Source organism: Olea europaea, chromosome 20 (genome assembly GCF_002742605.1).
Source record: "Olea europaea var. sylvestris chromosome 20, O_europaea_v1, whole genome shotgun sequence".
Lineage (NCBI taxonomy): Eukaryota > Viridiplantae > Streptophyta > Magnoliopsida > Lamiales > Oleaceae > Olea > Olea europaea.
Window position 1 is genome coordinate 15,598,647 of NC_036256.1, and position 17,609 is coordinate 15,616,255.

The 17,609-nt window shown below is 31.7% G+C and overlaps 1 long non-coding RNA gene across 6 annotated transcripts; it reads right to left on the reverse strand.

The window, feature by feature from the left end:
• Positions 1–4,543: 4,543 nt before the first annotated feature.
• Positions 4,544–9,102, reverse strand: LOC111369798. 6 transcript variants are annotated; one of them, XR_002698273.1, is made up of 3 exons: positions 6,371–9,102; positions 6,024–6,281; positions 4,544–4,948 (listed from the first exon to the last, which is right to left on the reverse strand). It is a non-coding gene; the product is annotated as an uncharacterized LOC111369798 (long non-coding RNA). The 6 variants fall into 6 exon arrangements; XR_002698271.1 differs by having other exon boundaries at positions 4,555–4,948; positions 6,024–6,613; positions 6,710–9,102; XR_002698272.1 differs by having other exon boundaries at positions 4,556–4,948; positions 6,024–6,940; positions 7,043–9,102.
• Positions 9,103–17,609: the final 8,507 nt, after the last annotated feature.

Here is a 17,609-nt window from a genome sequence, read left to right on the forward strand (position 1 = left end):
GAGATTTTGGTGTAAGTTTTGATATAATGGTAAAGATGACTTTTAATTTGGTGCAAGATTTGATGTAAAACGATGTAAAACTTACTTCAAATTTTGAATACTTGAAGCTAAGAGTTAGTGCATTCTTGTTGAGTCTTCTTACAGTGAATTTTTTGCATTGCGTTGTATATTTGAATTACATATGTTGAAGGTATTTTTCCATGTACATAGACAGAAAAAAGAACATAATAAACAAATTCATGACTTAGATATGTTAATTCAACAGATTACAAGAAGATTAATTAATTTAGATTTTATAGTTTTCATCATGGCAGAGGTGTCGAAACGATTTGTGCATTTTAGTAAGATTTAGTGTTTGTCACTCAAAAAAGTGATAATAATTAAAAAAAAAAAAGTGACAAACACTAAAAAAAAGTGATGAAAAATGTGACAAACACTAAAAAAATGACAAAAAATAAAAAAAAAAGTAACTCACTCAAAAAGTGATAAAACAACAATCAAAATCTAAGTTTGTCACTCAAAAAATTGATAGACATTTAAAAAGAAGTGAATAACACTCAAAAAAAAAAAAAAAAAAAAAAAAGTGACAGGCTAAAAAAAAAAGTGACAAAGGCAACTTCAAGTGATATGATTTCATCGTCAATTCGTCAACTACGAAAAAATGAATTACATCTGAATTGATTAATTAATTTCTCTGCCAAGAGATCATGCTCAAGTAAAATTGAATAAATAAACATGAGAAAGAGAAACAAAGCTAGCAGACCAGAGAAAATTACACAAGTTGAAAATTTAAGCTACTCGAAAATCGAATTAATCAATTGTGCTATAAAACTTTCACATCTGTAACGACCCAAGCCTTCATCTTATTCCTCTCATGGTTAGTCGAATGAAAAATCACTGACTTCATTTTTTTTAGCTTTGGATAGGTAAGAGAAAGTTATTGACACAAAACGTTCTTATCTTTCAAGTTTATTGTGGAAAATATCCTCATTTTCACTTTTTGACATTTTTACCCTTACCTTCCACTTTTCTTTTGCAAAAAACATCATTTTCACCATTTTTAGTGTAAAATGACTAATATATCTTTATATTTAAACAAAACAAAAGAAATATAAAGCACAAATTGCAAAATACTCCCAAACTTTTTAAAAAGTGCAAATGAGTCCCAAACTTTTTATTATAATTGCAAATGAGTCCAATCATTTAACACACATTCATCATTATTAAATCTTGACAATCTGGAAATTAAAACCACACATCCCAAATGAAAATCTGAAAATCAAAACCCATAATTATTCCATTAACCTGCTACGTTTCAAGTGCAACATGCCTTGAATTAGGGATTACAAAAAAAATCTGTTCAACTCGATACCTGTGGGCCCTGCCCTTAATGAGACTGGGAATATCCTCCTAACCGGGTACATGGGATGGGTATGGGTTGAGGGTCATTGCCCTGAAATGGGTTTGGAATGGATACGGAAAATATAGTCCCCGTCCCATTTAATATTAATTTCAAATATAAGTTTTTATCAAATAAAAATAATAGATTTATCATTATTTTTAAAAAGAACATAGGTTGCTTTTAACAAATTGGTGAAAAAGTAATAATATTTATTAACGAAGGACATAAAAAAGTAAAAGCAAAAAAATAAAAATAATAAAATAATAAAAAGAAAAAAAAATCGTGCCCCACCCAAACCTCGACATGGGGCAAGTATGGGGCGGGAAACTATGCAGTGGGACGGCGGTGGGGAAGGGTGCCCCTACCCACACCTACCCTGTTAACGTCCCTACCTTAGATTCAAAACACCATATCAAAATCTCAATCCCAATTCAAAGCTTAAGTCCAAACCATTCATGCTTTCGAGCATCCAGAGAAGAAAGAAGTTTTTATGAGGAAATTTGAGGTTTCCCTAATATACCAAATGGAGTGATAAGAGAATGCACCAGGGGCAAGATATGAAGAGCGGAAGCCAGGCAGGTAAAGTAGGAAATTTTACAACAGCCCATTGTAGTCCCAGAATGCAATTTTTTTTATAATACATTACCACACCAGAAGACAGGGTATGTTTGCGACAAGGTTAAAGGATTCCCAGCATATCGGGCATTCCAATCCCTCCTCTCTATTGCTGATAGACGAAACTCAATCATCTGAGCAGTCCATTGCATCCTGTGTTGGTTTCAGAACATTGTGCTTCAGGCCCATACTCCCGGCGTGGTGGCTAGTTGCACCCACTACAGAATGAACATTTTCAAGTTGATCGGGGCCAGATCAGAGGAAGCCAGAGAGAGAGGGGACGGGGAAGATACAAAAGGATGAAAATGGCCTTGTGAATTTTTTCACTCTCTCCAATCTGCCTGAAGTTGACTTAAAAAAACGAGTAGATAATTAGTGGAATAATTATGGGTTTTGATTTTCAGATTTTGATTTAGGGTTTGTGGTTTTAATTTCCAGATTGTCAAGGTTTAATAATGGTGAACGTATGTTAAATGACTGGACTCATTTGCAATTTTAATAAAAAGTTTGTGACACATTTGCACTTTTTAAAAAGTTTGGGAGTATATTTGCAATTTATAATTTATTTTTCTTTCTTTTTTCTTTTGCTTTGTTTAATATAAAGCTATATTAGTCATTTTCCACTAAAAATGGTCAAAATGATGTTTTCTGCAAAGAAAAGTAGAAGGTAAAAACAAAAATGTCAAAAAATGAAAAGTAATGACGTTTTCCACAATAAACTTAAAAGGTTTGGACGTTTTGTGCCAATTATCCAAGTTAAAAAGTGTATAAAAGAAGAGAATTTTTGTATGAACAATTGGGAACTGGTTAGTGAACAGTAATCAATCCAGTTTGAGTGTGAAACAGAATGGACATAAATGAATAGTATAATAAGATTGCCTCTTTTATAGTAAAGGGGATTGTTGCATACTTGACCCTTTTAAACTTGTTTCATCAATATTTTGGGTGCCACAGCAAGTTGCAAAATTAACAATTTTTCATAAAAATGGTAACTAGATATTGATTGACACATGTCTATGTACTATTAATGAAAGGTTATGAATCAAAATTTTATACACGTATTGCTTCAACTATAGATTAAAATCAATTTTGCAATTTCTCCTCAAAAGATATGAGAACATTTTCTAGTTATTTTCAATTTTTTGTTATGTAAAATACTCAAAATTTGTTCATTCTGATATTTTTGAAAACAATGTTAAACTTATATATTTTTTACGTTTTTCAGTATTTGCAATAGATGAAAACTCTTATCAATTATTTAAATAAAAGCATATAAAAAATCTCAGTTCACATCATTAACTATTTTTATTTTTTCTCCTATGTTTTGTCATCTCAATTTATTATTTGTTTGTATTTACTTTTACAGCAAGGAAAAAAATTGTTGTAAAATTCACTAACTTTAAAATGTATATGTATTTAATACATATTAGCATAAATTTGTTGTATTTTACGGAAATATAATTCTTAAAATAAATTTAGCAAATTCCAAAATATGAAATTGTTCATATTTCTCAATTTCATATTTTGGAAAATAATTTTTCTGACTAACAAATAAAAAATATTTTCAGCAATCTTAAATAAATGGTACGGCTATTTACATCCAAGGTTTTTATATATTCACCCCTACAAAAATATTAAAATTTTAAAAATTACTATTGTCATCCACATTACATTCCGATATTACCCTTATTGAATTATTTCATTTAAACAACGTATATCAACACAAATTTTATATATTCATCCCACTCTAAATACATTCTTGAAACAATTTCAAAATCATTAAAAAAAACACTATATTCATCCCCATTATATATAGAATAATGTTATTTGTAATCACTCACTATCGCAGTCGTCCTATGTGACACGTATATGGTGGTTAGTGATTTGATATATATGGCAAGAAAAAACTACCAAATTAATACATCAAATCACAAACCGCTACGTAGGATGCCACATAGAGCGACTACCACATTGAGCGACTATGAATAGTATTATTCTTATATATAACATCAACATCCTTACACGTGTTTAAAAACTATATTTATCCCCATGATTATTATTATTAACCTCTTGTGTAGAATCGTCCATCTTCTCTTTTATGCCTTCAAGAATCGTCCATCTTTTTCCTTGAGACTAACTTTGTGTCACGAAATCACCTCTCTACTCTCTACTATTTGCAGATGCAAGTAAATCTCTACAAATTTCTCTAGGTTTTATGAAATTCCCAGGTTGGAATTTAAAGTAAGAAATCGTTGACCTAGTTACTATTAAATCTGGGTTTCCCAAATCTGATTGAAATTGAATTAGAAACTACTGCATCAGAAACACCACTGTAAAAGTGAATTGTAATATGATCCTTGGTTTCTAGAAAATGGTTTCTTTGAGAAATAATTTTTGGGTACCGCTATTTACATCCACAATTTTATATATACTAATAGGAATCGTGCATTGCACGATCACTGTTATAATTTAACAAGTGATTTTGTTAAAAAGGATAAATTATTTTAGGACATCTAAATACTTAACCATGTAGATTGATTAATTTATTTTATATTTTTAACGATACGGAGTCATTTTGTAAATTGACTTTCATGAAATAGCAGATGTCATCATCAAAATAATGTATACAAATGGGACATATAAGAATTGTAAACCCAGCTTTCATCAAACAGCCGCAAAGGTCGACCCAAAGGAACGCATTTACCTTGAAAACATTGTTATCAACATCAGCATTTTCTTTCTCAATTTGTGAGATTTCTTCTCTAATTGAATTAAGAGCATAACAGTGGAAGTTTGACTGCTCAAAATTTTTTACCCAAAATGATCACACGTAGAAGATTGGAGAAAAGTATATACCTTACTGGTGACCTCCTGTTTGAATTAACTATGGCTTCAGGGACCACAACGATATCACTACGCAGGTTACGCATCCTATATAGTAGGTAGGCATTGTTTAGATTATTACAATCATTTTTAAGCATTCATACAGCTAAGAACCAAACGAATTTCAGTTAAAAAACCTTTCACACATGAACAAATTAAAATATAAAAAAATATATATAGATCTCCAAATAGATGAAAAAACATTTCCTTCTTTCTTTAGGAGATACTTCACAACAAGATCTCTACTTAGATCTTCTTGGACATAAATGGTGATGGATAACATCATCTAAATATCCTTATGGAAGCCTGAGAAGAACTTAACTCACGACTCCTATCAAACTCATAGAAAAAGGGGCTCAATTCAAATTTATTCTCAAGATTTCAGGTAATTAACAACCAGTGGCGAATTCAGGAGTTTGAGTCAGCACGGTCAGTCGTTGACCATCTACCGTTGGCCGCAATAAAATATTAAAAGTCCTTTTTGTATCGATTTTTTTTTCAAAAAATACATTTTGGAATGGTGAATTGATGGAGAATGTCTGAATGTGTGACTAAAAATAAAGAAAAATTTTAAATTTACGTGTCATATTATTTTATTGAAGAATGTATGGATGAAAAGAAGAAAGAAAAATGTAGTTCTAAAAAAAGGGAGAATCGAACAAGGCCTAAAGTATAAATATAGCAATTATTTTGTGCAAAATGAATATATATAATTCTGTTATAAGAATAAATAGAACTCATCAAATAACATTATTGTGAAGTTTTCTATAATTCAAAGGAAGAGTGTGAATTCGAATATTTAAATTTGTTTGCATTAAAACAATCAAAACCTAACAAATATCATTTTGTTAAATTTAGTAACACAATTCAAGTGGTACCATAATGGTTAAGTTCACCACAACCCTTGCTTGAGATCATGGGTTCAAATCCTCATTGTCCCTCCCTTATTGAATTTTGGTAAAAATTATAGAATAAAAATAATACATAACAAGTCCATTGACAAAGATTCGAACCTAAGATTTGAAATATATTAAAGCTGGCTTTCACCAAGTAAGCTACAGGGATGTTTGAAAATAAAATCAATTATCAACAATATAAGGTAAAAATTTAATCAATTACTAACCAAAAAAATCCCGGTGGATCCAGCTAGGGCGGCCATCCTCTGGATCCGCCACTATTAACAACTGAAAAGATTAAGATGACGAATAGACAAACATAAAAAGGTAGGATGCTAGGATCATAAAAAGAGCCTTGCATGGGCATGGACAGCGGAGTTTGGATGATGTATTAAGGCATCATTTTAGTCTCCCATCGATCTGAGTTGCCACCTTGCGGTTCCAAAAGAAAGAGAACTGATTGATGATCGGACGGCGATGACTATCTATCAGGTGAAGAAGAAATAAACCATTCAGTAATCACAATCTTAATGAACAGAGAATAATGAGCAATCATCGAAAGCAGAACAATTACTTGAGGTCCAACATCCTTTTGCAACAAGGTGTATTCTTGCTCAACACCATACCTATTATAGATATAGCTCTAAAAAATTGGGGATTGTAAAATGTAAACTAAATGAGGAGTCGCAAATGGCACATAATGATGAAAGCAAGGTTTTTCGGCAACAACATTAGGATTGCTAAATATTTTGGTTAGACTGTTCCTTCTGTTAGTTGGAATTGGCTCACTAGCTAGGGTGTAAGCATCACAGATGATCTATGAGGCAAAAAGAAAAGGCGATATCATATAATCCACATAACAACATAATTAAACACAAAATATTTATTAGTAATAAGGGGAAAAATAACTCACCAATATGTTATTTACCCTCCTGAATGGATCATTGTAAATTGTTTGAGGATTGTCTCATCGTCATGCAATGCATTAATGCGCATGCATATATTTCATTATAAAATATCTTAAATGGAAGACGGCTTACTATAAGATGACTTAAAAGTCTTCTCTAAGAGCTTGGCCCATGCTTGACCCACCATAGTTCCAGTTCGGAAGCTTTGCAGGGGCATTAATGGGTCCAGAAAGTGTCTACCAAAACCAAAGATATCGTGTAAGAATTTATAAACTCATTATGGAACATTAATTATTACATTTGTAAAAAGAAAATTCAAGACAAGAAGGGTTGATTACCCTTGTTTGCTTCTGACGTCCATACCACAGCCACCAATCTTGTTTAAATATTGTTTAAATGAAATGACAATGGGTAGAACAAGAGGAAAAATGTTTGTTCCACTTGAAAAGAATTAATTATAATGAATTAAAACAAAATGTACAAAATAATCAGCACCATAAATAATCACAACTTCTACAATCAACGATCTCTGTCTAGTAAAACCAAAATTTGTTATCTGCTTACATAGGATATTGACTAAACTGGATAGCTTGGTTCAAGACTAGTGAAGTTTGTTAGATTCTCAATTGTTAATCTCTTCTAATTTAAGCTATCAATAGGCGAACTACCTATTGATGGCTTTGCCTATCTATTCTACCAGTATGGTCAGCTTGCCATGCTTATTAATTTCATGCCTCCAAATAAATCCCATAAACATCAAGTAGACAACAAAATGTACATTTGCAAAGAAGGATAACAAGGAAAAGGTACAATCAATATCCATCAATAATGAAAAGGCTATTTGTAACTATAACGGTTGGAAATTACTCAAAAACTTCAAATTAAAATGTGATCTTCTGTTCATAGGGTTGATCCAGAAAGACCAAAAAAAAAAAAAATGCATAAACATCAAAATATCTACGATAATATACGCATAGATATACAGAACGGTAAAAAGAATGGATTGAAACATGTATAATAAGAAGCATGTTACACAATAATTGAAAACAACGCACGTTAGTGCATATGAAACACAATAAAATGAAGAACCAGAGAATCTGACAAAAAAGGGATCAAAACCCACAAAAATTACATCAAGAGATAGGTAAAACAATGTCTCATATTTTTTTAGGACAAATAGAAAATAAAAATAGAGAATCCAATACTATCAAGAAACAGAGCAACACCATAAACTAAATGAAGAAAAACTCACCGTATGTGCTCAACAATAATCTTTTCTGTAGAGCTTGAGAGATTAAGACTAATGAGATTTGAAAGCTATTGGTATAGAATAGGCGATGCGGGTGACGCCATTCTCGTCAACCTCACGTATCCTTGTGAGATCCATTAATGAAATTGGGTATTGAAAAGAAAACCCAGCAGAAGAAATGAAGAGATTCCATGGTAAATCAGCAAAATCTTAAGATATGTTAGGCTTTTATATAAATACCCAGCCAAAAATCAAATATAAAAGCGTGTTCACACATTTCGATCAGAATGTGAAAGTGTTAAGTACGTGAAACACATACCACTATTGCCGATCAACAACAGCTTGATGAGATATAATCATAATCAGCTCGAGCTCTGGCAAGTGGAGAACGCATTTACATATGATTTAATTCAAACATCATAAATTTAATACAACAAAAAAACTTGGAAAAAGGGTAATCCTAAAGATTTATTTCAAGGTGGGAGAAATCATAACATCTAAAATTTGAAATTTTAAAATAATAATAATATTGATGAGAAAAGGTCAAAATTAATATACACAAACTATTCCTCTCATAACCATCTTCTCTTGAATCAACAACAACCCAATTATACACTATGATTTTCATAGCATCAAGCCAAACGAGCCATTTTCTTTCTAATTGCCAAATGTTTACAATATTGTTTAGCTAATTCTATTCAATTTTCCTCAAGCCCAGCTTTCAAATGTTGGAATGCCAGACTTTTAACCTAGAATTTTGATTTCCCTTCTCAAAGTTCAATGTAAAACCTGCAAGTAGCTGAAAAAAAAAGAAGAAAAGGGAAAAAAAAAAAGCCCTAGAACTAATAACGAGTGTAAAAAAGAATGAAAAACAAATATTACTTCGATTTCTTGAAACCGCCATTGTCGTTGAACTCACCTTTGGGTCTACCTGTCCTTTTTCCACCTATGAATTCCATCCCCAAATTTTTTAATGAAGATAGCAAAAGAATCTTGTGATTGTGATGTATAACTGGGATGAAGAATGGAAAACGGAGTAAAACTGAGAGGTATGTGTATGATGTATAATTGAAAGGCAAAATGGAGAATGGAGCAAGTAATGGGATGTGCGTAGAAATGGTGAATGAATGTCAGAAGAAAAAGTCGCCATGCTTGAGGGCCCAAAAAGAAAAAGAAAAAGAAAAAGAAAAGAAAAAAGAAATAGGATAAATTGACATAAGCATGACACAATGATGATGCATTGTGAATAGTAACAAATCTTGCTCTTTTATATATTGTAGATGTAAGGAAAAAAAAGGTTGAACCCCAACCTTAAGGGTCCCCTACCGTCCTGTCCCTGGAGTATCGTGAGAGAGGTTAATCACGGGATGTACTCCAGTAGGTTAGGGAACAAGATTTGTATGTACACTGGTGCCCACAAATAATCTCAATTCATGTTTCAAGAATCGAACCCTCACACTGCGGCTGCCAGCAAGATTGAGTATACCTCACCCTTATCCTTTGCACCACTGAAATATGCCCCGGGGGGCATATATTGTAGATGTAGATGCTGTGAATGGTTGTTCAAAACCAACTATTAAAAAAAATGGTCCATGCGACTGCATGGCTATGGCCATATGCCGAGACCAAATGGTCACGACTGTGAACCATGCGATCGTATGGTACAATATTTCGATCGGTTTTTGACATTTTTTATCGTTACAAATTTGAAATTGCTGACTTTTCACTTGATTTTTTGGCACCATTTCATACTTTTAGTCGATGGCTATATATAGGAGAGCCATGTTTGAGGGAATGATGTTAGAAAAATATCTTACAATCCATACTTTATTCTAAGAACAATCAAATCCTAATTTACATTCATATCTTCGTGTTCTTCAAGTTTTGGAGAATTTCACTTTGTGCTTTGGTGAAATTCTTTACAAGATTTGTTACAATCCTTCAAACCATTTGCTGGAGTACCTTTAAGCATCACGAAAACACCGGAGAAGAGACAAATAATGTTTGAGGACATTGATCCCGCGTTCAAGCCTTCGAATTTGTTCTTAGCAATTTTATGATTTCATTTCATCTTGTTGTCACATTTCTTTGATCTATTCTTCATCATTTCCATATTTCCAACAATGTCAAACGTTAGTTCTGCGATGGAAAAGTGAGACAACGATGACAACAATCAAACTTATGAATCAGGATTTGGTGCAGTTGGATCGATTCGATGAAACAAACTTCACTCGATGGAAAGACAAACTGAAGTTTCTTCTTACTGTATTGAAGATCTTCTACATCCTAGATCTGAATCTTGCACCACTACTGGAACCAACGAATGGAAAAATCGAAGTGGTGAGAAATGAAAGACAAAAGCACCAAGAAGATGAGTTAATATGCCGCGGTCACATTCTCAACACATTATCAGATCGTTTGTATGACTTATATACAAACACAACTTTGGCAAAGGAAATTTGGGATGCGCTCGAAAGTAAGTACAAAGCGAAAGAAGAAGGTACAAAGAAATTTTAAATTTTTAAGTACTTTGATTTTAAATTTTTAGAGAATATTCCCCTTCTTCCCCAAATACATGAAATGCAAGTAATTGTCAATAAGTTGAAGGCGGTGAAAATTGAAATATCGGAGACCTTTAAAGTAGGGCTATAATTGCCAAACTTCTCTAAACTTGGAAAGGATACCGGAATAAGATAATGCATAGTTCTAAAGATTATTCTCTGGAACAATTGTAAAAAATCTTCGGATTGAGGAAGAGTCGAGAATGCCTGATAAAAGTGATTTTCGTGAGGGCACTTCCAAAGCAAATACTGTAAAAAAATTCGAACTGCCAACAAAATCCAACAAAATGAAGCCTTCGAGGAATCTTAATAAGTTCAAGAAGAAGACCAAAGGAGGGAGCTTTGTTTGTAGGAAATCTGAACACTACCTAAAAGATTGTAGACACCGGAAGCACAACAACTCCGACAGTAAAGTAAATTCCATCCAAGAAGACAATATTGTGGCTACCGTGAGAGAAATAAATGTAATTAAGGGAAAGGTTCCCGGCTGGTGGTATGATATTTGTGCCACAATGTATTTATCATATGACAAATCTTTGTTCAAAACATACAATGAAGTGGATGGAGACCAAGAGATCCAAATGGGCAATGAGGTGCGGTCCAAAGTAATTGGAAAATGAAGTATAGAAATTATCTTCACTTCTGGAAAATGTTACTCTCACAAATGTGCTACATGTTCTAGATATGAATAGGAACTTAGTGAGTGGAAATCTTTTGAGAAAATCGGGCATTAAAAGTGTCTTTGAGTCTGGTAAACTTGTATTATCACTTAACGAGAAATTTGTTTGAAAGGACTATTCATTTGTGAAGGAATGGTCAAACATTGTACTATTAATAATGAAATAAATAAAGTTGATTTTGCTTACATGATTTTTTTTTTTTTTATGGCATGCTAGATTAGGTCGCATAGGTAAAAGTATCATGAAACGCATGAGAAATTGTAACTTAATTTTATATGATGGAAATAATACCATTAAATGCAAAACATGTGTAGAAGCAAAAATGATTAAAAAACCTTATCAAAATGTTAAGAGGACTTCTAGCATATTAGAATTAATTCATTCTGACATATGTGAATTGAATGGCATACTAACAAGAGGTGAAAATAGATATTTCATAACATTTATTAAGATATACTTATGTTTTATTTGATGAAACATAAACATGATGCCTTTTATTTGTTTGATACTTATAAAAATGAAGTTGAAAATCACTTAAATAAGAAAATAAAGACATTAAGAAGTGATGGAGGTGGTGAATACTTTTCTTGTGAATTTAATATATATTGTGAACAATATGGTATAATTAACCAATGTTCTACACTTAGGACACCCGAACAAAACGGTTTGGTTGAAAGAAAGAATAGATCCTTAGTAGAAATGATTAATGTCATGCTTATATATGCTAAGTTACCATTTAATTTATGGGGTGAAACTTTATTAAGTGTATGTAGGATACTTAATAGGATTCCTTCTAAACATATAAATGTTTCTCCTTATGAACGTAGAAAGGAAGAAAACTGAACACTGGGTACTTCAAAGTGTGGGAATGTCTTGCTTATTGCAAGAACACAAATCCTAATAGGACCAAATTGGGTCCAAGAGGTATTAAATGTACTTTTGTTGGATATACTAATAATAGCAAATCTTATAGATTGCTAAACTTGGAGACCAATGTGATTATCGAATTAAGTGATGTAGAGTTCTTTGAAAATTTGTTATTATCGGATAATGAATTGAGGAAAAATATTGAAAATATCCCTAGCTCAAGTGGAACACATGATGAAATGTCTTCTAAAAATATTGACGAGTCTAGTGAACCACGAAGAAGGAAGATAAATTGAGTTAAGAAATCTTTAGGACCGGATGAAATTGATTCTCAACTTATATCCTTTTACTTAGTAGAAGGAAATGAGTTGAATGTTGTAAGAGCAATTCCTTTTATTCTACAAATAGAAATCGAGCCTAAAACATATAAAGAAGCTATGGCTTTTCGTGATAGCATTTTCTGGAAAGATGCAATTCAAAATGAAATGGATTCGATAATATCTAATAAAAATTGGGAACTTGTCGATTTACCATCAGAATCCATATTGGATGTAAATGGGTATTTAGGAAGAAATATAATGTTGATGAGTCTCTAAATACTTTCAAGACTAGATAAGTAGTTAAAGGATATCGACAAAATGAAGGAATGGACTATTTTGACACTTATGCACCGATAGCTAGAATAACATCGATTAGGATATTATTCGTGTTGGCTTCAATATATAACTTGCATATTTATCAAATGGACGTCAAGACAACATTCTTAAATGGCAATCTCGATGAGGAGGTCTATATAGAGCAACCTGAAGGGTTCGTTCTACTTGAAAATGAACATAAGATATGCAAGTTAGTAAAACCTTTATATGGTTTGAAGTAGGCATCTAAGAAATGGCATGAAAAGTTTGACTAAGCTATAACATCATTCGGATTTAAACATAATAGCGTAGATAGATGTTTATACTCTAAAGAGTATGATGATTATGTAACATTTATATGTTTATATGTTGACGACATGTTGATTATGAGTAATCACATAGACGTTATAAAAGAAACAAATAGGTTTCCATCTTCCACGTTCAAAACGAAGGATCTTGGTCAAGTGGATACCATTTTAGGTATCAAAGTCACAAAAACTAGTGGGGGTTACCACCTAAGTCAATCACATTATATTGAGAATGTGATAAACAAGTTCAAATACTTGGGCATAAAAGAATATAGTATCCCGATTAATCCAAGTTTAAAACTTGTAAAAAATGATGGAAGGGCGATTGCTCAACTTGAATATGCTAGTGCTATAGGAAGTCTCATGTATGTAATTCAATGCACAAGATTGGATATAGCCTATGCAATAAGTAAACTCAGTAGGTTTACTAACAATCCAAGTAATGAACATTGGAAGGCCATTGGGAGAGCCCTTTGGATAATTAAAGAAAACCAAGAACTTAGGCCTTCAATATGCCAAATTCCCGACGGTATTAGAAGGATTTACCGATGCTAGTTGGATATCTAGCATGGATGAAAGTAAATCCACCTCAGATTGGGTGTTCACTCTAGGAGGAGGTGCTGTTTCTTAGAAATCAAAGAAGCAAACATGCATAACACACTCAACTATGAAATTAGAATTCGTAGCTTTATCAGATGCCGGGAAAGAGGCTGAGTGGCTAAAAGATCTCTTCTATGAGATACCTTTGGGATCGAAGAATATTTTTTCAATATCTATCATGTGTGATAGTCAAGCTACATTAGCAAAAGCATATAAAGAGGTATACAATAGAAAGTCTCGACACATAAGTCTTAGACATGACTATATAAGGAAATTAATCAAGGATAAAATAATTTCTCTAAATAATGTAAGGTCAATTGAGAATTTGGCAGATCCTTTGACTATAACTCTAAACATAGATTTAGTAACATCTACTTTGAGTAGGATGGGGTTGAAATTCCTTAACTAAAAAAATTCACCAATGTCTGCAACCCCACTTGTCATTACTCAAAAGGTAATTTACGGGTTCAAAGGGTAACAACAAGTCATTCGATAAGTGGATAGTTGTAGCATTATTAAAATTTGCAATAATCATATCCTAATTAAAATAATGCTAGTTGTTACTAAAATGAGGGTTGAGCTTTAAACTCTTAATGAAATTCAGTGCGAAAACACAAGTACCTCTAAAAGTAACAAAGGTACTGGAAGAATTTCACCTAAACAATCTTCAAGGTGGTGCTGCCTTAATAGAGAGTTGGAGTTGCTCTCTTAAAAGATTGTTGAAAATGATAAGCGCAAGGCCATAAAAGCGCTAAACAAGTTATGAGAAACTTGAGAACATGTGGTATTCGTGTGTGTATCCTTACCAGTATTGTCATATGGAATAACTGGTTTGAAACTACACGCTACATTTGATTCCGACTATACTTTGTTTGAATTACACTATAGCTAGATTCAAATCGAAAGACATATAATCCCTATGTATGAGTATCGTATACTATGAATGTGAGACTTGTTAATTTTGAACAAGTGGGGGATTGTTGTGAATGGTTGTTCAAAACCAACAATAAAAAAAATGGTCTATGCGACCGCATGGCATGGCCATATGCCGAGACCAAATGGTCTCGGTATGGGTGAACCATACAACCCTCTGCCAAGAGAGCGCTGCTTTACCTTTGATCCTATGTGCCCAGAGAATGCTACGCGTTCTCCACTTTCGGATCTCATAAAGAGAGATCGTGTTTTTTACCATGCGGTCACATGGTACAATATTTCGACCGATTTTTGACCTTTTTGCTGACTTTTCACTTGATTTTTTGGCACCATTTCGTACTTCTGATCGATGGCTATCTATAGGAAAGCCATGTTTGAGGGAATGATGTTAGAAAAATATCTTGCAATCCATACTTTGTTCTAAGAACAATCAAATCTTGATTTACATTCATATTTTCGTGTTCTTTAAGTTTTGGAGAATTTCATTTTGTGCTTTGATGAAATTCTTTACAATTCTTGTTACAATCATTCAAACAATTTGTCGGAGTATCTTTAAGCATCTCGAAAACATCGGAGAAGGGGCAAATAACGTTTGAGGACAGCGATCCTGTGTTCAAGCCTTCAAATTTGTTCTTGACAATTTTCTGATTTCATTTCACCTTGTTGCCCCATTTCTTTTATTTATTCTTCATCACTTCCATATTTCCAACAGTAGATGTAGAGATAGAGACATCCACTTTAGAAAAAGAAAAGTATATTATATTTTTTATCATATGTAAATTTACCTAAATAGACATATATAAAATTAAATAAAAATACATTGTTGTAAATTCATCCACTAATTTTTATTTTCATAAAATTTTTTAAATCTTTTTATATTCCTTTAGAGTTTGTGTTTAACTAAAATTCTAATAATCATAAAACATCATCTTTAACTAAAATTATAAAACTTTAATCATAAAATATCTCCTACAATGGAAATTCAAGAAAAAAATCAACACATTATTAGAGTTATAATTTTTTCATGATATAAAAAATGGAATCTTTTCTTATGCTTTTTAATTATTGATTTGACAGATGAAAATATACGAAATTTTTTTAAAATAAGTTCCAATACTTATCCAAATATTTTTTACATTATAAAATGAAACAAACTTAAATGTATCAATCGAAATATAAACAACCAAAATTATGAGTTTATATGCGAAAAATTAATTAATATATGATTCGAGAAGGAATTTGTTAGGTTGTTTGAGCAGTATACTTTTGAGAGAATCCTATAAATTCAAAAACAAAAAAATTCTAACTTTTATAACTAAATATTAAAACACCGACATGATAATAAATAAAATAGAAAGTAAGAACCATATTAAATGTTGAAAATGATTGGATGGATATAATGATTTTCAAAATTGTATTAGGAATGTGTTTATAGTGAGATGAGTATCTAAGATTTGTATGGATCTATAATGTTTAAATAAATGAATTTAATAAGGACAATATTAAAATTTGACGCATATGAATATAATATATTTTTTAAAATTTTAATATTTTAATAGGAATGTATATAGAGTGGGATGTATATATAAAAACTGTGGATACGAATAACGATACCCTAATTTTTCTTAAACAATTACTATGTCTATTTAGATAAATTTACATAAGATTTAAAATATTGTATAATTATCTTTTGGGTAATTATATTACTACTACAAAAATTATTTACTGCGCCACATTTTAATCACACCACAATTAAAATATATTTTCAATAAATACACCACAACAAATTTACAACTATACTCTTAGTTCAATAAAAACTAAAAATGGAAAAAATGTGTTGTACTTATCATCCCAATATTATTCCTCATTTTTCTCATCCTTTAAACATTTTCGCTAATTCTAAATCAAGAATTTGCAATCTCTTTACGTCACAGAGATTTTGCACCAGAATTAATTTTACACGCTAAAAGATCAAGAGATTTTGCAGTATCATTTCTCAAGCCCCCACCGTAACAAAAGTGCATTATAACTGGTTTCTAAGATACATCATACATGTGTTAACAGGGACCAAAAAATATTGTGTGGTAGACCTTCATTTTCACTTGCTAATTGTTTTTAACAAGATTTTAATTATAATATTATGTTGGATTCTTTAAAGTAAACAATTAACGGCTAGGGTTCCAGACTATATGCAGGAATATTCCATGTTTGACTTCCCATCATCTTCTTCTCTTTTTTCTGGGTTTTGGTGTGTTATAGATGAAGAGAAATTTATATACCTACTAGTCCTTGTCACGTGCGTTGCACGAATATTATATTTATTGTGTTTTTATTAGTGTATAAATTGTAGATGTTAAAAAAATGTTGAAAATTTATTGCATTATTCAAGAGTCTTGGGAGCATATTATTGCTTCGCCAATGCTCTATCTATAAAGTCCCTGTGCATAGACTTATGTTGCAGTTAGTTAAATAAACTTAAAGTGAAGAATGCTCATACTATCACAAAAATCACTATCTTCTAAATTAAAAATTAAAAACTATCTAGGGTATGTGTTTGATTAGTTTCGGCAAGTGTGTGAAAAAATTTGATTGCATTAGTAATGTTATTATGTCTGAATTGAATAGTATGAAATTCTTAAAATATTGACAAAAAAACACTTGCACCAAGTTAAGAAAAATATTGGAGGCCTGCATACATTGTTCTATTCAATTCAATAATCTATCATTTGCAATTCATCAACTTTCTAAACAATGGGACCCATTTTCTCTATTAAACTTTCATCGGATGCATTACAAAAGAAATTCTAAACAATGACTCATCAAATATACACAAATTATAGGAATATAATTCGAGTTAAGCATTGATTAGTCCAATGATTTTTAGCAAAATTGATGAAAAAGTCAAACTCAATCGATAAAAAACTACAGCTTGCAAGAAATCATCACAACCAACAAACTTGAAAATGAAACAAGTGGTGTAATATAATTTTTGCTCAATTGCAAGTTAGTTGCATGGGGATGGATCCAAGGATATATGAAAAAACCTTTTGATAGATTAATTTTCAGTTGCAA